This window comes from Paralichthys olivaceus, chromosome 17 (genome assembly GCF_024713975.1).
Source record: "Paralichthys olivaceus isolate ysfri-2021 chromosome 17, ASM2471397v2, whole genome shotgun sequence".
Taxonomy (NCBI): Eukaryota; Metazoa; Chordata; class Actinopteri; order Pleuronectiformes; family Paralichthyidae; genus Paralichthys; species Paralichthys olivaceus.
Genome location: NC_091109.1, coordinates 916,043 through 934,228, shown reverse-complemented (window position 1 = coordinate 934,228; position 18,186 = coordinate 916,043). Strand labels below are relative to the sequence as shown.

The 18,186-nt window shown below is 43.6% G+C and overlaps 1 protein-coding gene across 1 annotated transcript in view; it reads left to right on the top strand.

Moving 5' to 3' along the window:
• Positions 1 to 8,666: 8,666 nt before the first annotated feature.
• Positions 8,667 to 18,186, top strand: part of gli3 (GLI family zinc finger 3) — an 88,282-nt gene continuing 78,762 nt past the window's right edge. The window contains exon 1 of the mRNA XM_069512578.1: positions 8,667 to 9,099. The gene's annotated coding sequence lies outside the window, so the exon portion shown is untranslated. The remainder of the gene's footprint in view (positions 9,100 to 18,186) is intronic.

Here is an 18,186-nt window from a genome sequence, read left to right as displayed (position 1 = left end):
AAAGTACCGATTGGTTATGATCTCGCACGATGCAGCAAACAAATCTTGTGTGGTCACTGAGGTCGGCTCCAGACGTTCAGAGCCAACCTGCTGCGTTCTGGTTAGACCACAGATACATTCTTCTGTTTCCCTCAGTTGTTCATGGTTCTTTCTCTCTCACGACAGGAAACCATCAGTCAAGGCAATAACAACATGAGGGGCTGGAGCATGCTGTGGATGTTTCTAGGGCACTGGGCAGATGTCTTGCATTTGAATGAACTTCAGAGATGCTGATATTACTCAGCACAGCTTTAGTGTACTTGTGTAAAAACTTGTGTATTTCAGTTTCATATTCAAGTTTTGCAGTGATTCTTATTCTGTTTCTATCTAGTTCCCTTGAAAACAATCAAGCTGCTCCACATCGCACTAATAGATATCAGCCCCTCAATATGTCTCATTTGTTTCATCAAGATCCATGAATTAATCCCTGTTGAAAAGCTTGCAATGTCAAAGACAGACAAAATTCCTGGATCCACACCAACGTTTTTTTTGCATGCTGTTGCTTGGACAGCAGTGAAAAGGTCATAATTATTCCAGAAGTATTATTTTATATGAGTTGTTCCCAACCTTGTTTTCTTCTTCTTGGCTTGAGTACAACTTTTTTCTCACAATATTTGTCATATTTGAGGTAAAAGTTTCAAAATAAAACTCAAAGGGCAAACAAAGACAAATCCAAAAGTCCAAACACAAGAACATACTGAAGCGTCCAAACACAAAAATTCTCTCATAAGAAGAATCACAACAAGTTCTCTTTCTTTTCCTCTGTAGTTAATCAGACTGATGTCAACCTGGGTGTTGAAACCGTTTATTATATCAAACTTTAATGGGGTAGAGAGAAAAAAACTTAAAATGGTACATTTACTTTCATCTGAAAACATTTAGTTTATGTATTTGTACGTTTACATAAGTAAAACGTTTAAATGCTTCCTCCACCACCACTATACTGAGGGTTATCCTGGGTTTTAGTGCTGGCTACCAGTAATTTCAACCACAAGGTGGCGCACCTCGCTCAGCAGAGTTGGTTTCAGCAAAAACACGTGTTAGAAGAGAATCTAGCGCCATCTAGTGGCGGTTTGGAGGAGATGAGCGGTCATACATTCAGTGTCAAGTTCATGAGGGTTCTCCTCTCCTTCCCACAGAGCTGCTAATAGACAGGCAGATTGATTGTGTACTGCAAGACTAAAACTCCACGTTCCTCATTATCCCACAGCTCTGGAGCAGCACGGTAATCACCACCGGGGAGAACGGCAAAAACGCAAAGAAGAAAAAAGAAGTGAGCAGGTCTGAAGTGTGTTGTGAAGAATGCAAAAGACTCACAAGTAGAGCAGCACCTGTGGTTTGGGAGCATCCCATCCATCTTTGTGCACAGGGGGGAATTATGTGTGTGTGTGTGTGTGTGTGAAGGAGACGTGTGAAAGGAGGATGTACTGTGAGTAATAGGAGAGAAAGAAAGAGCATATGTGACCCATTGATACTGAATGAGCTGCTCTCAGCCGTCCTCTGGTCCTGTTCTGTGGACCACAGGGACGAGGACTCCACCGGCTTTGAGCTCCATGTTCTACCTTCACAAGTCACAAATAGCCCGTCGTGAAAGTTTGGGCCTGCGTTGGTAAATTTGAGGCACACTGGGAAGGAAACAGTGAAATAATGTGCAACAAACTGAATGAAAAACAGACAATATCTGTTATCCAGGCAAACAGGATCTTCATTCAGCTCCACGGAGTAAAAGGAAATGTAATAGAACTTAGACCTCCACAATTCCAGCCCAAACAGGGAGCTGCTTATCACCCGCCATCTCTCCCACAGCTAATATTTCACTTCAGCTTCAGCGGGGCCCACAGAATGAGAGACGTTTCCATTTCATGTCAGTCATTTCCAGGCCTGTGTGTTACCTGTGTGGTGATAAGTGTTTGACTGACTGGGAACGTCGTTAGTCACTGTCCGGCTCCGAGTGACAGCCGCAGATTGACGCCGATGATGAGAGGAAGGAGAGGTGTGTTGGGGGACGGAAATAAAAAAGAAAAACATGGATGATGTTGAGGGAGGAGGAAACACATTTACACACGTGTGATAACAAATACAAAGCCACGCACCGACACACTGAGCACATCACGGTGCATTAAAAGAGGAGGCGTGTTGTGAGGACACAATCAATGTATACGGACAAATGGGATCACATGCTTTACACATTTAGTTTATTTTATCATCTACTTATGTCTGTTGTCTTTGTTTGTTTGTGGACACTTTTTAATATTCATTCAAGTGTGTTATAAAACTGTTTACAGAATTCTTTTCAAGGAAGCTTCCTGAAAATTAAGTTATTTCATAGTAAATTACAGCAAAGTTCCCTAAATGTGTTTAATTTTATCGCCTACATCCATGAGAAATATGTGAAAACATCAAATAACGGTCTATTTCATAATGTTCAGAATTTAATGGGTTCTATCCTGACCCATAATGCACCCCCCCCCCCCCCCCCCCCCCCATTAAGTTTCATCGTAATCCGTCAACCAGTTTTTCTTTAATGCTGCTTAAAAAACAAACAAATGTAATTAAAGGAAACAGTCATATTAGGGTGACCTTTGACTTGACAGGATCTTCAAATGTTTCCAGTCATCAGAAGCAGTTGCTGCTGCTGCTGCTGGTGATGAGGATGGTGATGACAAGGAACAAGAAAGTAAGCAACACTATTTCCTCCAAAGACAAATGACAACAGCCGCTGTTTGATTTCCCCTTTAGTTTCACTCTGGGCCAACCAGTGGGGGGGAGGGAAGGAAATAACACAGCACTGCCAGGCCAAGAAGTTCAATCTCTGGACATCTCTGGAACATGTTTTCACCCTCACGGTCTCTACTCTTCCCTTTTACCTCCTCCTCCACAAGCTCGGCAGTAAAGCTGCGAGATGGATGGGCTGAGCGTTGCAAGCGAGCGCCGTCTGACTGCTGCTCTACCTGAGGAGCAAAAACAAAAGAGTCCTCTCTACCTGTAGGACTGTGGGAGTCGAGGCTTTGATCTGGACCAGAAAGAGAGAGTAGTTTGATGAAATATTGATGCTTTTTTTTTTAACTGTGTCCTGTGGGAGCTCAGTCTGCTCTCAGGATGTGTGCGCTGATCCACAATACTGCTCCGTGCCTCCACCGGATGAGAATGGACTTGAATACGTGGCTCAACGAGTCTTGTTGCTCCAAATGGGTCTAATGATGACCCCCCCCTCCCTACAACCGACTCATGAGCTTGAACTGGTTTGGGACTTTTTCTTGCTGAAGACAAACGTACTTTTAATCAGTCGGAATCGATAACACAACAATGTAATCAGTGAGTCTCCACAGCAAAGCCTGTGCATGACTGAAATCTTTATGTTGGATGGTTTGTTTGTCTTTGAAACAAAGGACAGCTGTTGTATCCTCAACATTTGTAAAAAAGGAGAAAAATGAACCCCTGTTAATTTGGGCCCAGACATCACAAGAATGTAAAACATATATTATATATCGATGATGTTAAATTTCAGTTTAGAAATTGGCCTTGTAGCATGAATAAATATTTAAATCCATATTAACACTGGAAAATTGGCTGCGTATGTTTGAGCTGACGACGACTCTTACACAGCGATGCAGTCTACAGTGAGTGAAGCATGGGTAAGTCCAGTGTCAGACCATGTAATGTGATTCCAGCTGGGTGCTCGGAAACTTTGATTTGAGTTTGCATGAAAGTGACCCACATTCTTCCAGCAACAATGATCTCTGTGCAGGAGAGAGACCAAAATCTGAATATTGATAATTGCCTTGAGTGAAAGTTAAGAGGCCAATACACTCCAATCACAGAGGGGAAGAAAAGTGAGGAAGGGGGGGGGGGTTTATCACTCTCCCATGCTCACGTTCATACACAGAGATATAGACGGCGGGCATAATGAGTTGTGTGGAGAAAAAAAAAGCAGACTGATTATTTAAACTTAAAGGAAGAGGAGAAAGAGGCAGAGAGACGAGGGAAGGAGGGCGTCTTAGGAGGAGCCAGGGGCAGGAGATAGTCTGGGAAAGGTCTCGCGTTAAAGTGGAATTAACATGCCTTTCCATTGGAGTCCATTAGATAATCATATTCATGCCACACAAGGCTCCAAACCCTCTCTGTTTCATTATTCCCTTTTAATCCAGCCTGATAAGGGGGTGCAGGCGTCGTGGTTTTATTATGTCGTCATTTGGAATCCACATGAAATCCCCAAGGGATGTTATCACGGGGAAATTGCTTAAATAGCCCAAGTGGATATAGTTTTGCGTTTTATTATTTCTGACGGATTCAAAATAACTGCAAATATCCCCTTCTGTCCCCGATTATTGGGGGCTGAGAGTCTTATCAGTCATTCACACTAATGGCCCACTCAAGCCACTCGATACCTCCGGCGGGGGGAGGAGAAGGAGGAATGTTGGCGGGAGAGGAGGGGAGCTCTGTGTTGCGGTTGCTTGTAGTGTGCACATGCAGGTGCAGCATGTGTGAGAAGACAGACACAGAAAAGGGAAAACGAGGTAGAAGGAGACTTTGAACTCAGGCTCAGGATGGATAACGCTCAGATAATCACCTGACAGAGGAGGAGAGGTCACAGGAGCTTCAGTTTGGTTTGTTTTGGAGTCAAATCACAGGCCCCGGTGTCGGGTCGCACTTGTAGTTAGAGGTCAAGCAAACACTTTGGGTAAATTCTTCAGGGCCTGTAGCGACAGTGCAGAAGGAAACAGCAGACAGTGTTCTCTGTTTTAATGAATACAGTAGAATATTTCCGCTGAACTATGAAAACAATGTATCTCCAAATTTGGTGAAATTGAATTTTTCAGATATCTTGAAGGATCAAGTGTGTCTCTAAGGGATGAAACCACCTCTCGAGCTTGATAAATCATTTAAAATCCACTGGATTATTAGAAAACACGTGTGATGGTTCTTCCTAACCCGTAAAGCTCCTTGTTTTCCAAGGACAGTGATTACAACACAAGGACATCCAGGACGGTAAAGGTTAAATGTGCTGTCTTTATACAGCACGTCTTCATTCTGTATCTTACCTATTGAAAAGGTGGACGACCGAAGGAGCCGGGGATTGAACCGGTGACTGTTGAGCAAGTGGATGAGCTGCTCTACCACCAAAGCCGATTTCCCATTTTTCCTTATAGCTAATCAGATGCTTCACTTGAGTAAAAGTAGCCATGCTGCCATATTAAATACTCCATCACAACTTCTGAAGACACCTGGATCACTGAGAATCAACTTGAGTGAAAGTAAGTAAAATATATAAAATCTCTTCCGAGTGGATTTCAGGTGTTTCCTTCAGAACGCTTTGCTCTCGTTGAAGTTGTCGAAGGAGGCGTGGTTCAATGTTACCTCCCCCTCTTAGTATTAATCACTTTTAAAACACCACGTAACTTCAACCCCTCTGATACACTGGTGGTGGTGGCGGTTGGGGTCTTGGTGGTCCTCACAGTGTCCACAGAAAAGTGTCCTTGTCAGTCCTTTACTGTTTGTTTTGCCTTTTTGTAAGTGTGTGAATGAGACAGACAGGAAACATGTGGAAAGAGAGAAGAGCTACGACAAGAACAAAGGACCCGGACTGACGTCAAAACCTCCAGCACTGCAGTCGAGGAGTCTGAACCACGAGGCCACCAGATGCCCCATCCTTAATGCTCCTCTTAACAACCCACATGCAGGACACTGTATACCTCACTTTTCAAAGAGAATTTCTTTCTGCGGTAGAAAACTCCTTCCAGATGAGAAAATATGTATTGTTGTAGCTGTAGACCAAATGAAACCATCAAAACGTTTAGATTTCTTAAAGCAGGACAGTCGTTCCAGGCAGATTAGAAACACAGACATAAGATTAAATATTTAAAAACATGTGTTCTTAAATATCATGTGCAAATAAAATGCATTTGTCATCCTGAATTTTCAATTATACGTTACTTCTTCATCATCATTCCTATTTCTAGGAAGAAAATAACAACTCTTATACGCTAAATTATTTTTGTGGAATAAACCAAACTGTATATTAATAAAAATCCAAATGGATCTCTACCTTAACAGCTTCAATATGATACATACACACAGTAGTTATGCAATATTATTTATATATTATAAACACAACACTCACAGATTATTTTTTGCAGATCGAGAACCATTACTTTTGGTTCTCGAATGCAAGAGTCCTACTTGTAATAGAGTATTTTTGAGCTTGCTGTTTCCACGCTGCTGCTCACAGGATCGTCTGTCATCCCTTTTTCAGCGGCCACATCTGTGTGGATATAATATGCTCGTTCTGCCGTATCCATTTCACATGTGACATCTGTCCAGCAGCGACGCATTAAAGGCAAAAATCCAAATGCCTACACAACATTCTGCCAAATATTGATTTACTGTTACTCGTGTAACATACGTGGACACACTGAGCACCACACATCATTTCAGTGAGATCACGGCCGAACACTGGGAACACGCTCCGTCGGTCGGTCATTATTTGAAAAAAATAAGCACACAGCAAGGCCCAGATGTTGATCTTCAGCGTTTCCTTCAACGCTGGACACGGTGCCGCGAAGAAAAGTGTCAATGTACTTGAGCGTGTGAATGTGTGCGATTGTGCGTTTGGGAGGTTCTCTACCTTAGTGAGTGCACCTCCCTGTCTGTAGATCGCAGGGTCTGCAACAAACAGGAGTTCCTTCTTAATTGGGGTGAGATCAGGGGCTCAAAGGAGGCCAAGAAGGGACCCGAACCCCTTTCTTTCTCCTCCAGAATCGCTTTGGCTACAGAGGTGCTTTTGATGTGTGCTTTGGCTCTGTGAGTCCTACTTTGGAGTATGTTCTTGGGAGACCATTGGTTACTTGCCTCCAGGCAGAATCTCAATCCCTGGGATCCTGGCCCTCTTTGATGAAATACTTTCGGGAGCCGCTAACCCTACTGATACCCATGTGCGCCCCCTCCCCACCTCCCTCCTCCTTTACCCTCTTGTTCTCCCCCCCCCATCCGCCCGCCATTCCCCCACCTCCTCCACGTTCCTCGGATTCTCTTTGAGAAATTCATAACAAGGACTTTATCTCTGTGTAGTCCGGGGCCAGATGAGCACCGCCTGACAAACTGACAGGAGAATTAGTCGTGTCTTACAGAGCATCTTTGATTGTCTCTCTCTCTCGGCCTCGACTTCCTGTCGTCACAGACACAAGCATTTTCATTGTATTGACACTGATTTATATCACAGCTTATTTTCTGTCACTGCGCATTTGTAGCATTTCTGTGTTCACCTGCTTTTCAGTGTCCGTATTTTCATTTAGGATCAAATATCAACTTGTGACATTTTATGGGCAGCGAGTAGAAAATGCAAAGAATGCAAATGTCTGATTTTACACTTTGTGGCTGAGTCAACTTGTTAAATCCATCTTCGTGTTCTGACAAAATCAGATCTGAACATTTATTGATGACTCAGATGTCGACAGTTGTGACAGAAGATCTCAGTCTCTGATTGATTGAGGCAGTGATTACCCAGTCTGAACTTAATTGGCAGAATAATCAGGAAAAGTGTTTTTTAAAACACATAAATTCCTTTAAATAACACATGTTCTTTGTTTCTCACAGTATCTGCTCCTCTGTGTGCGACTCTCAGGGTAAACTCACTAACTGTGGCTTCATGGACTTGACCTCTCGGCCACACACACTCATTTAAATCCTAGTTAAACGATTAGCCGGTGATTTTCCCTCTCCAAACTCCCACCTCCTCATTGATTGAAGCGGCACCCTAAAGACCTCTCCTTACCACATAATTTCCCTGTATATTGATTATGTATATTGATTATACCTAACCCTACAGGAAGGCTCTCCTCTGGCTTTAATGCAGCTTTATAGCTGAGGCCAAGGAGACGGGTTTAGCTGCCATAAATTGACACATTTCCGATATGTGAGTCAAACTGCTGTAAAATCTAAATGTTTTAGTTTTAAGGTGAGTATTTTAAGGATTATTAAGAAGTGGAGTGAGTGAGTTACCTGGATAACAGAAGTTAAAAAACAAAACATGCTCGTGTTGGAAAACAAATCCTCAGATCTGCCAGTTGCTGTGGTTTTCTCCAGCAAATTCATCCATGCCATTGTTTATTTTAGTGATTTAATCAGGATTAAGAGCAAAGGTTTTGGTGGAAATCACTTTAGCTGAATTGTGCAGGGAGGTTTTCAAAGTGCCAATATGTGGCATTACTTTAATTATTTGGGATTTGTGTTAATGGACATAGAAAAAGGCATTTCTGGGTAATTTATGCAAGTTTATGTAAAACATGCTAAAGTGGTTTCACTGTATGAAGAGGTTTTTGTCCACATTCAAGTTATATGGCACAAACAAACAGGAAAACAACTCAGACATGAAAACAAAAAAAAAAACTATTTCCAAAAATAGTAGAAGCCATATGAGGAAAATGAAGCTGTATGATCTAAGTTTAATGTTTGTTTGTGCTCTGCAAGTTAAAACATTCTGCTTCTCAGGACCAAAGTTTCTAAAAAAAATGCTAAGTTCATGAAAGAAAGAAAGAAAAGAAAAGAAAGAAAGAAATGGGGGGGTCCACCAAATTTAAAAAAGGAGGGAGGCAGTGAGTAAAGGAGGGAGCAATCCGAAGGGAGGAGTCAAGCGAGGGAAGGAGCAGCTGGAGATCCACACTTCGCCCTCTCCCTCTCTTCTCCTCGGAAAAAAAGCGCTCCAAATGTAATAACAAACTCTCCATGCGCTTCTCTCACGCTCCTGTCGGTTTTTACGCACGTCTGCGGTCTGCTATCGGCAGATATCATCGGCGGGCTGATGGTGTTGGTCCGGCGGTGGTTGACAAACACAGCAAACTGTGAGAAGGAGGAGAAAGACAAGCAGGAGGAAAAACTCTGGCTGCGCCGCTTTGGAGTTGGAGCGTAAAGAGAAAAAAAAAGTCCCACAGGCAACTCCAGAAGCACATCTGCAACTTAGGAGCAAGAGGAGAAGAAGAAGAAGAAGAAGAAGAAGAGAGAGAGAAGACAAATCACCTCTTTTTCTGAGAAGATTTAAAAAGAGAATTACACCCACAGAAAGAAGTAAGTACTGAATTCAAACAGGCGGAATAGAGTTTTTTTTTTAAACCAAACACTGTCGTGCGTAATTTGTGTGCTTGTAAAAGTTTGGGAAGCGGCTCAGAGGAGGTTTCTCATTTCAGAACGATGGAATTTCATACAAGTTTAAAGACGTGGATTAAAGTGCAGGAGCTTTGCCATCAAAACTGCGGCTTTTCCTTTAAAACAACGATGAAAGCGTCGGTTGTGAGGATCCCAAAAAACAGACCTCGTAGCCCAGGCTGCGTCTGGATGTGATTAATTCTGTGTGAAATAAGTGTAGGTGGTTAGAAACCCTCGGGTGACACGCTAAACAAGTGTCCGGCTCACAGATGTGCTGCGTAAAACTGCAACCTGGAGCCTGAGTCAGTGGGAAAAGTAGTTTTTGGGGTATTTGAAGTGTTGTGTAAGACAAACAAAAACACGTGCTGGGAGTTTTTCAACTGGAACTTTATGAACTCCTGCAGACGTGATCAAACTTTATTGGACTTTTGCCTTATGAAACACGCGTGGGAGTGGGTGGGGGTCGTGTTTGAGCGTGCATGTTTTACGTGCACGTGTGATTATATTTCAGTGTCTGTTAATGAGTCTGTTTATTCTGTTGGACTCAGAGGGGAAAAAAAAGGTTTATGGAGACATACAGGGGCATGGTGTACTTTTCTTTTTTTTTCGAAATGCAACCTGGTCTGTGGCTGACCCTCATCTTGACCTTTGACATTTACACGTAATTCATTTTACAGCTTAAACATTTTTACCTGACATGATTTGGAGTTTTTCTTTTGACTAAAACAAAAGTTAAATGTCAACACGAGGCCTTTTTAAAAAAAATTCTTGCAAGAAAGGTTTTCTCTGCAAAAATGTCCACATCCCCTCCTAACATTGAATTCATTTTTAAAAATTATATTATATGTATATTATATTCTGCCACTGAGGTGAAATAATTCTTAACACCTCCTCACATTTAAATGTTTTTCCCCTGCAGAAGATGTCTGTCACTTTCTGCAAACCTGACCTAATTTAAAACAAATCACTCAGCGACAGGAAATCATTCTTTATCTGTTCTGTCTTGTTTAATTTATCTGCTTCACATTTGAAAAAAGGAGAGATATATTTTTGGCAACATCAGTAGTTGATGGTGTGTTTGAAGGCATGTGCTCAGAGAGAAATTTAAGCCCATTACAGTGAGGTCTGTGTCCCGGCAGGGGTCCATGTGGGGAGTTTTATGGGGCCCCAAGCAAAATGAGAAATAGTATAAATCCACTGTGATTTAGCTTATTAGAATTTACTGGAATTGTAAGTAACAAGTAGATAAGATTTATTAAAACAATCACAGGTTTATGCTTTTTGTAGTCAGTCATTCATTTAAAAACAATATGAACATTAAAAAAAAAACCACCTCTCACATACCGAGTGAAAGAAAATCTCCTACCAGAGGTGTGTGTGTTCATTTTGAGGGTGCGGGACATGAAAACGTTCGAGAGCCCCCCCGAGCCTCCACATGTGCAGATATTTGTTTGAAACTTTCCCTCCTGTCCTCGCCAGCTGTTCCACATTTTATCTGCTTGTCTGCTCTCGGGTTTCATTCGGACGACGAGGGTCCGAGGTGCTCAGCCATGCGGTGCAGCTCAAATCCTCCTTTTTTTTTTGACACTTGGCAAATTATTAACGCAGGTCTGGCTGCCTTGAGACAGAGCAGTGGCTGAACGCACCAAATAAGATGTTAAACGGCACAAGTTCGCACAGATAAAAATCTCCCTTTAGCCATTTTTATGAGGCACTTTCCATCATTCATCATTGCTGTGGATTTGGCCATTTACCAGGGAGCAGTATTTTTTTTTTTTTTCCTGGGTCTTGGTTACATTTGTCTAATAAAAATAAAAACAAATGGGCTGTCACATAAATTATCATTTTAATATTTCCACTGTTTTTATTTACAATAACTAAATAATATTTTACAGGCCTCACAAGTGGAAAATGAATCACAGTCAAAATGTTACTAGAAATATTTTAAACACACATCAGGCCTTTATCCAGATCCGATATTAAGCCTCATGTGATTTTGAAATGACCACATTGCAACTGATTATTTGTAATTAATTTTTTATTTATTGAGGTTAAACAATGACGGCTGTACTTTTTTCTCTTGTATATTTTACATTTTGTGGAGTGTGACCTGTTATTTAAGTTTTTTAAAATAATACAAATTAACTCTCTATCTTTATTATTGAAAGTCAAATTTGTGACAGCATTTATTTTTCAATGTGCAAACATTTTTTTTCACCGTTCTTAAATTAAGCATTATCAATCAAATCTTCAGTGACTTTTTTTCCTTCAATGAGAATTTTCTTTGGAGAGAAATGACTGAAATCATTTTTATTTTTTCTTATATTTCCTTTTCCAAGAATAAACCATAAAAAATGTCTCCATGATATTAAAAAAAAACAAATTCCTATTCAGGATATGTAAGAATATTATGAGTTCGTAGAATTACATTTTGAAGGTGAATCGTGATAGTGATGTCAAACAGGTGCACGTTAACCGAGAAACAACTTTGCCTCATTATGATGCGGCGGCGGTGATGAATGCAGCAGTGTTTAAGATGCTAATCTGCAGGAATGAGATGCACAACTCCGAGCCACTCGCTTACTGTAGCCAGCAAAGATGCATCATCGCTGCTCTCTGCTTCTCCTGCTCCATACGTGAGGAACAGGCGGATAACGCTCCCCTCTGCAGGAGTGACTCCGTCCGATAGCAGCAGCAGCCAAGTGCTATTTTATCTCAGCGTTAAGTAATTCTATGCATATGGTGACACTGGCCCGGGACACCCGTGACCTGGCAGAATAAGGGCTGTCATGTTAATGCAGGGAGATGACATGCTATTAGCTTTTGAGGTATGGCCCTCTCTCCTCTTTCTAAAGGCCTAAAGGCAGGTTGTGTCCTCAGGCCTTTTACACCCCGTAGGAAGAATACCTGTTATCGGTTTGTATGCAAGAGGTCCTAATGAGCTGTGTTGTTGTGCTAATGCTGCGACCTGAAGTATTCAAAGAGGTGGCGAGTGTTTTGTTAAAGCCAGGGTAATGTGAAGGAAGCTGCTTTTCCCCGAGTTAATGAGGATTGTTGTGTATTTTCAGTGTTAGTTTGCTTTTTTTAAATGGCACGTTTCTTGAAATCACACAGAAGTGGAACTAGTAACACGTCTGACAATCGTTGGTTTATTGTGACCAGTGAAAGTTTGGAGTAATTCCCTGTGTAATATGATTAGCTGTTGCTTTCCTTGCATATAACTGGTGCGGTTGAATAGATGGGCCCCCAAAAGACATGTCTCACTTTGATGATTCGGTACTTTGATATGTTGACATCAAATGAAACAGACACAGTGGGGAAAGAAAGAGGACAAGTCAGACAGAGGTAGTGATTGAGGAAGAAAAAAAAAAGGCTGTGCATGAGAGCGTGTGGAAATGTGTGTGTGTGTGTGTGTGTGTGTGTGTGTGTGTGTGTGTGTGTGCAGGGGGTTTTCACGAGGCGCAGAGGAGCGCAGTGAAAAGTTGGGTTGAGATGGCAAACCTGAGGAGCGTCAAAACGTCTGGATGCATTTGCGTGCGAGCAGAGACAAGAAGGGGTCTTCGGGTGCGCGAGGGCTTCTCCTTGGCCTCCTAATCCCCAGGCCCAGCCATCCCTTCAGGGCATGCCTCAGATCTGGCTCTCTGGCTCTCTGGGCAGACGACCTAGCTCCGCCAGCAGATTTAATATGCTATGTGTTCCTGCTCCCCCGGCTCCCCTCCACCTCAACCATCATTGTCCCAGAGCGGGACCCCCACTCCCCGCTTCAAGGAGCCTGCTAAAGGCACCTTTCAAGCCGGGTGATGTCTTTGGATAAGGCGTATGATTGGTGGGGGGGTTGGCGATGAAGAGGGTGTGAGACTCAAGATATCACACTGTAATTTTAGATATGTGCGTTGCTCCCATTCAGGAATATTAAGCAAACACCCATCCACACTTTACACTTGAAATTCTGCTTCTCGTTCACACGTCTATTTTTCTTCCTTATTTTTTCACATACACAAACATGCATGCTTTTTATTTTCTCTTCTCTTCCCCTACTCCTGCAGGAGCAACCTTCTTTTTTTTTTTTTCATTTGTCTGAAGAAATAAGAAAAGGGAAGAAAAAGTGGGAGCTCAAGTTGCGTTAGCAGGAGCTGAGAGAGGCCTGGTTTGTTTTCCTTTGGCCTGTTGGAAACTTAAACTGGACCTGACAATTAGTCTGGTCAACTTCTCTCCCAGAGTGAGGCTCCGAAGATGGCAATAAAATAAAATTTAAAAAAAAAACTGTGAAAAGAATCAGAAACAAGTGACTTGATTTTACGATTGATGAAGGTGTGTGTGTGTGTGACACCTCAACATAAGCCCTGTAGGTCATGGTACATTTTTAATATGCAGGTTTGAGTGCGAGAACAGAGAGTGTGCCAGCTTGCGGCTGCGTTTTCTTTTCTCACACACTTGAGGGGAAGCAGGACAACTCGCGCCTGCATGTGGGCGCCGCTCGTACCCTCCTCTGTTTGCTGTAGCCGCCGTAAAAATGTCCTTAAGTCTGCCGCGTGAAGTATAGCAGCAAGAGGTGAAGTGCTTTGGTTTGGGGCCCATTTGTTTGTGGGCCGTGTGTAAAGTCGGGCGCCTAAAGAGACAGTTTCTCGGTGTCGGGCCTGTTTTTGCAGCTTTGATGGGAGCTGGTAGTGGCATCCGTGAGGGGGTCTGCGCCTCTCCACCCGGGTGGGGATTGGGGGGAACTGGCCACTTGCTGCGAACAATGATCTGTCACTTACTCCTGCTTTTTGATGTGTGAAGCCATGACACAGGCTCTGTCTACAACATACACACACACACAAAATTATTTAAACCGAGCAAAAAAAGCTAAAAACTATTTTGGCAGTTGTGCTTTTCTTTTTAAAAACAACTCCAGTCCTTAAACCAGTAATGAAGTTATAAGTATTATCATGCAGTAATGCTCTCAATGTGAACCCCATGTGTTTGTAATCCCATGCTGCTTGTCGTTGTCTTTCAGTGGGAGTTATCCCTGAGTCCTCTTGCATCCTGGAGTGGTGGTCAAGAACGCACTATTGTTTGAATGACAAATGTAAATCCCAAGGTTAATACATGAATGCATTCACTCTGCTCTCCAAACATGTTGAGATGAGTTCCTCTAACCCCCCACTCTGTCCCCTCATGTTTTCTCTGCGGACTTGCGGGGGCAAGTTAGAAAAGGAGAGCGGCGAGCATCCTGTATAAACTCCACTAGTGTGTTCATCTCAGCAATGAATGCTAACAGTCCCCGGCTCTAATAATGCCTCATCTAAAAAAACAAAACAAAAGAGGAATGCTACTATCTGAGCAAATTGCTGCCCCCAATCCGAAAGAGCCCTCCTTTGACAGTGTAGCATTTGAAGACTAATCGTTTTTTCTCATGCAAAGCACGCTGTTTTAAGAGCCCGGGCCACGGAAAGAGAAGGGGGCTGTGTTTTAACAATACTCTGCAGGGAGTTAGGAACAGGGTTTTGGGAGGGGAGTGGAGGGGAGGTCGGGTTGAGGGGGGGGGGGTTCTCTCCTTTGCTCCTCAGACAAAGCCCAGTTCCTTTCAGGGTTGCATGGGGGGTAGGGTGCGTGGGGGAAGAGGAGAGAACATCCAAGAGTTTGAGTTCCTTGAAAGAGAGAGAGTCCAGCCATTTATAATGACAGTTTGTCATCGTGGCTCCTCCACCTTCCAGGGAAAAGTAGGGCCGACCCTACACTGACAGGCCTGGAAAGAAGTGGGCCTGAGAAAATTTATAGAGAAACAGAAATATTAACGTGTACATGGGGCCCTAAAACGTCTTTGGCTATTCCTGCCAGACTAGTGTTTTTATTAAGAGGGGTCGACATGCTTTGGAAATATATCTTATTCATGAAGAAAGCCAGGTTAGACTTCCCAAAGAATTCATTATATTCCCCCAGATGCGGCTTTGTGGGTTGCAGCCGTCCCTCGGAGGACGTGGAGCGTGGAGCGCGACATTGTAAAGCCTCCCTCAGTGGGCACAGGAGTGCGAAGGGTTCCATTTGTCAAAGGTGCTGGAGTCTTTTTCCCTCCTCAACACTTTCCCGGCTCAGCCTCAAACTCATTGTCTGAGCAAAGGCAGGACATTAGTCACCGCAACACCACGGGAGCCTGCGGGGCTAAGGACCAGTGCTCTGGAGCCCGGGCTGGGACAGAGGGGAGGAGAGAGGGGAGAGGGAAGAATGGAGGGAGGGAGGGAGTGACGGCAAAGGTGAGGGAAGGGCAAGAGAGGAGGAGGAAATGTGGGGTAGATGGAAAGTGAGGAAGAGAGAGGATGAGAGTGCAGAGTATGTGTGTGGGAGAGGGAGAAAGACCATGAGGGGGTTAGAGGGAGTGGAGTCTGTAGCTCTACCTCAGGGCTCAGTGTGTAAGCCCCTGTCTACCCCCCAAAGCTGCTTTCACAAAGAGATTTACAAGACAGGTCTCCGGTGTGCTTTGCTGCCCTGCATTATGAGTGAGCGAGTGTGCGAGCGTGTAACTGTGTGTGCATGTCTTCTGTATTTTTTTCTTTTTTAAAGGCTGGTTTTTTTTCTTAGCATCATCTATGCAAGAAAGATATTCACCCAAATTTTTACCAATCCAGGCAGGTCAGACCCACAACAGCCCCGGTGGAGCAGTGTAAATAACCTATTCCCGCTGGTGGCAGGGTGGGTGTGTGTGTGTGTGTGCATCCATGTGTGAATGTATTTCACAGATTCACACATACAAGGGATCCTGTTAGCTTTTGGAATTATTTATAAAGCCTGGCTTTTGTGTGGTGCTCTAAGTCCCTGTCTCCTCCCATTACTGCCTATGACTCTACCTGGGCTTCTTTCAGCCCCCAAATGCTCCCTCAGCCACCCTCCCAGCACAAGGAACCCAGTTTGGTGATACGGCAAAACCATTTACAGCCACTAGTTTCCAGAGAGAAACACTTTTTTTCTCGCTTTCGCTACATCCATCATCTGAAAATGGTGTTTTCGAACTTGAACGATCTCTATCCACACAAGGGTTCTTGTTCCGTATCAGTTTTCATCCCCAACAAGCCTGAAAACGCATTTCACACGACCACTCATGTACACGAGTTGCACGTGCCGATGTTAACAGGAAGACAAGTGTGTCCACAGACTGCTGGAATAACAGCTTGTTACCGCAACATGTGAACAGTTATCATTGTAAAATGCAGAATTTAACAGGACAACAGCTGTTAGCAAAAAAAACAAGTGGGTCAGCAACACTTGTAATTGATTATCCTTGTTGTGTTTTACACTGGTAGCCGAGGCTGATGCAGGTTGGTTTCTTCCAGAAGAGGGTCATGTGATAGGAGCCTGAGGAATAAGGGAATCAGCAAGTGGTTGTGAGTGTCACTGTTCCCCAACGTCTCTGTTTCTGCCAGAGTTTTCAAACTAACCAAGGGGTCGGCAGCGTTTCCAAACTTCTCAGTTATACTGGCTCTAAAACTCCAAACCTATAAGAAGTAGAGTTGTTTTCAGACTAAAATGTCGTAGAGTGGATATATATACTCATATATACTGAGATAAATGTTTTCTCCTTTGGCAAAAATGTCAGTTAGAAACTTGAAGACAAAGTGAATGCTCATCAGACAGAGACACAAAAAGTTATATGGACCCATCCCATATGGGCTTGATTACCCTGTAATCCAGGAAAGTTTTTTCCCCCCTTTTTCTTGCACGGACCGAGCGGGGGTGAAGGTTTTAGTGTGTTTGAGATGGCTTATGTTAATGTTGCTTTTATTGAAACAAGCTGGGATGTGATTATAGTCCTGCTCCGTACATATAAGCAGTGAACTGCTCCAGTTTTCCCCATCTCCCTCTGGCATGGAGATCAATGCAAACCAACTAACGCAGGGTAATAAGCCATTAGTACACACATTGTTGGAGAGATTTACATACATCGACCGGCGAACTGATAAACTGGGTTCTGTGTCCTAGAGGTAAGTATTATTGTGTGTGTGAGTGATTAGCTGAATGAATGTCAGGATAGTGTGTGTGTGTGTGTGTGTGTGAGAGAGAGGGAGGGAGAGAGAGAGAGAGAGAACCATAGCCGCGTGATCTCTTCCCTGTGACTACTCGTCCTGTGTGATAGGTGCCAGATTGCGTAGCTGAGAGCCAGGTTGTCTCTGCTCGTCAGGAGCACAGGGTGGAGGAGGGGAGATGTGAGGATGATTACAGTACACTGTTCCTCTGATCTGATTCATCACTAACTGTCTCTCCTGCAAAGGGTGAACTTATTATCCCTGTCTCTACTTCCACGGTGGAGCCAGATGCTCTCCATGCTTCCCAATTAACCCCAGGCACCCGTCAAATGCTCCAATTAAGGCCTCCTCCTCCTCCTCCTCCTCTTCACAAATGTATTTGCCTGCGTTAACCGGCCCGGCTCTGGTTGGGATGCTTCAACATGCAGGGGTGAGTGAGTGAGCCTGCAAAGCGTGGAGCTTGTTTGTTTAGGAGCTGTCCTAAGCAATGGTGTTCCAGCTCCCAGATTTATTTGAGGCGGGTTTGCAAACAGCTGAAACGAGTAAATACGCCCAGATGTTTGGCCTCCTCACGATCAAGTCGGCAGGCCTGAGGGGGCTGCCTCTCTAATGACAGTCTTGTTCCTCTGTCTTTATGCCAGGGATTTTTAGGGGGCCATTTTGTGACGACATGCTTTGGAGTTTATGGGAAGTTTTTCTGTGTTAAACACTCAGAAATGACTCTCATCCCAGCGCCGCGTGGTGTGATGTTTTCTTGGTGTTGGAGTTGCGTGAGTCTCTTTCGCTGGGCTGAGAGTTTCTTCCCAGCGCTGCCTTTCAAAATCCAAAATATTCAGCTGTGTGTTTTTGATGCATAGGTTTCAGATGAGCAACTGTTCGTGTGTGTGTGTGTGTGTGTGTGTGTGTGTGTGTGTGTGTGTGTGTGTGTGTGTGTGTGTGTGTGTGTGTGTGTGTGTGTGTGTGTGTGTGTGTGTGTGTGTGTGTGTGTGTGTTGCTGTAGGTGAGGTACAGG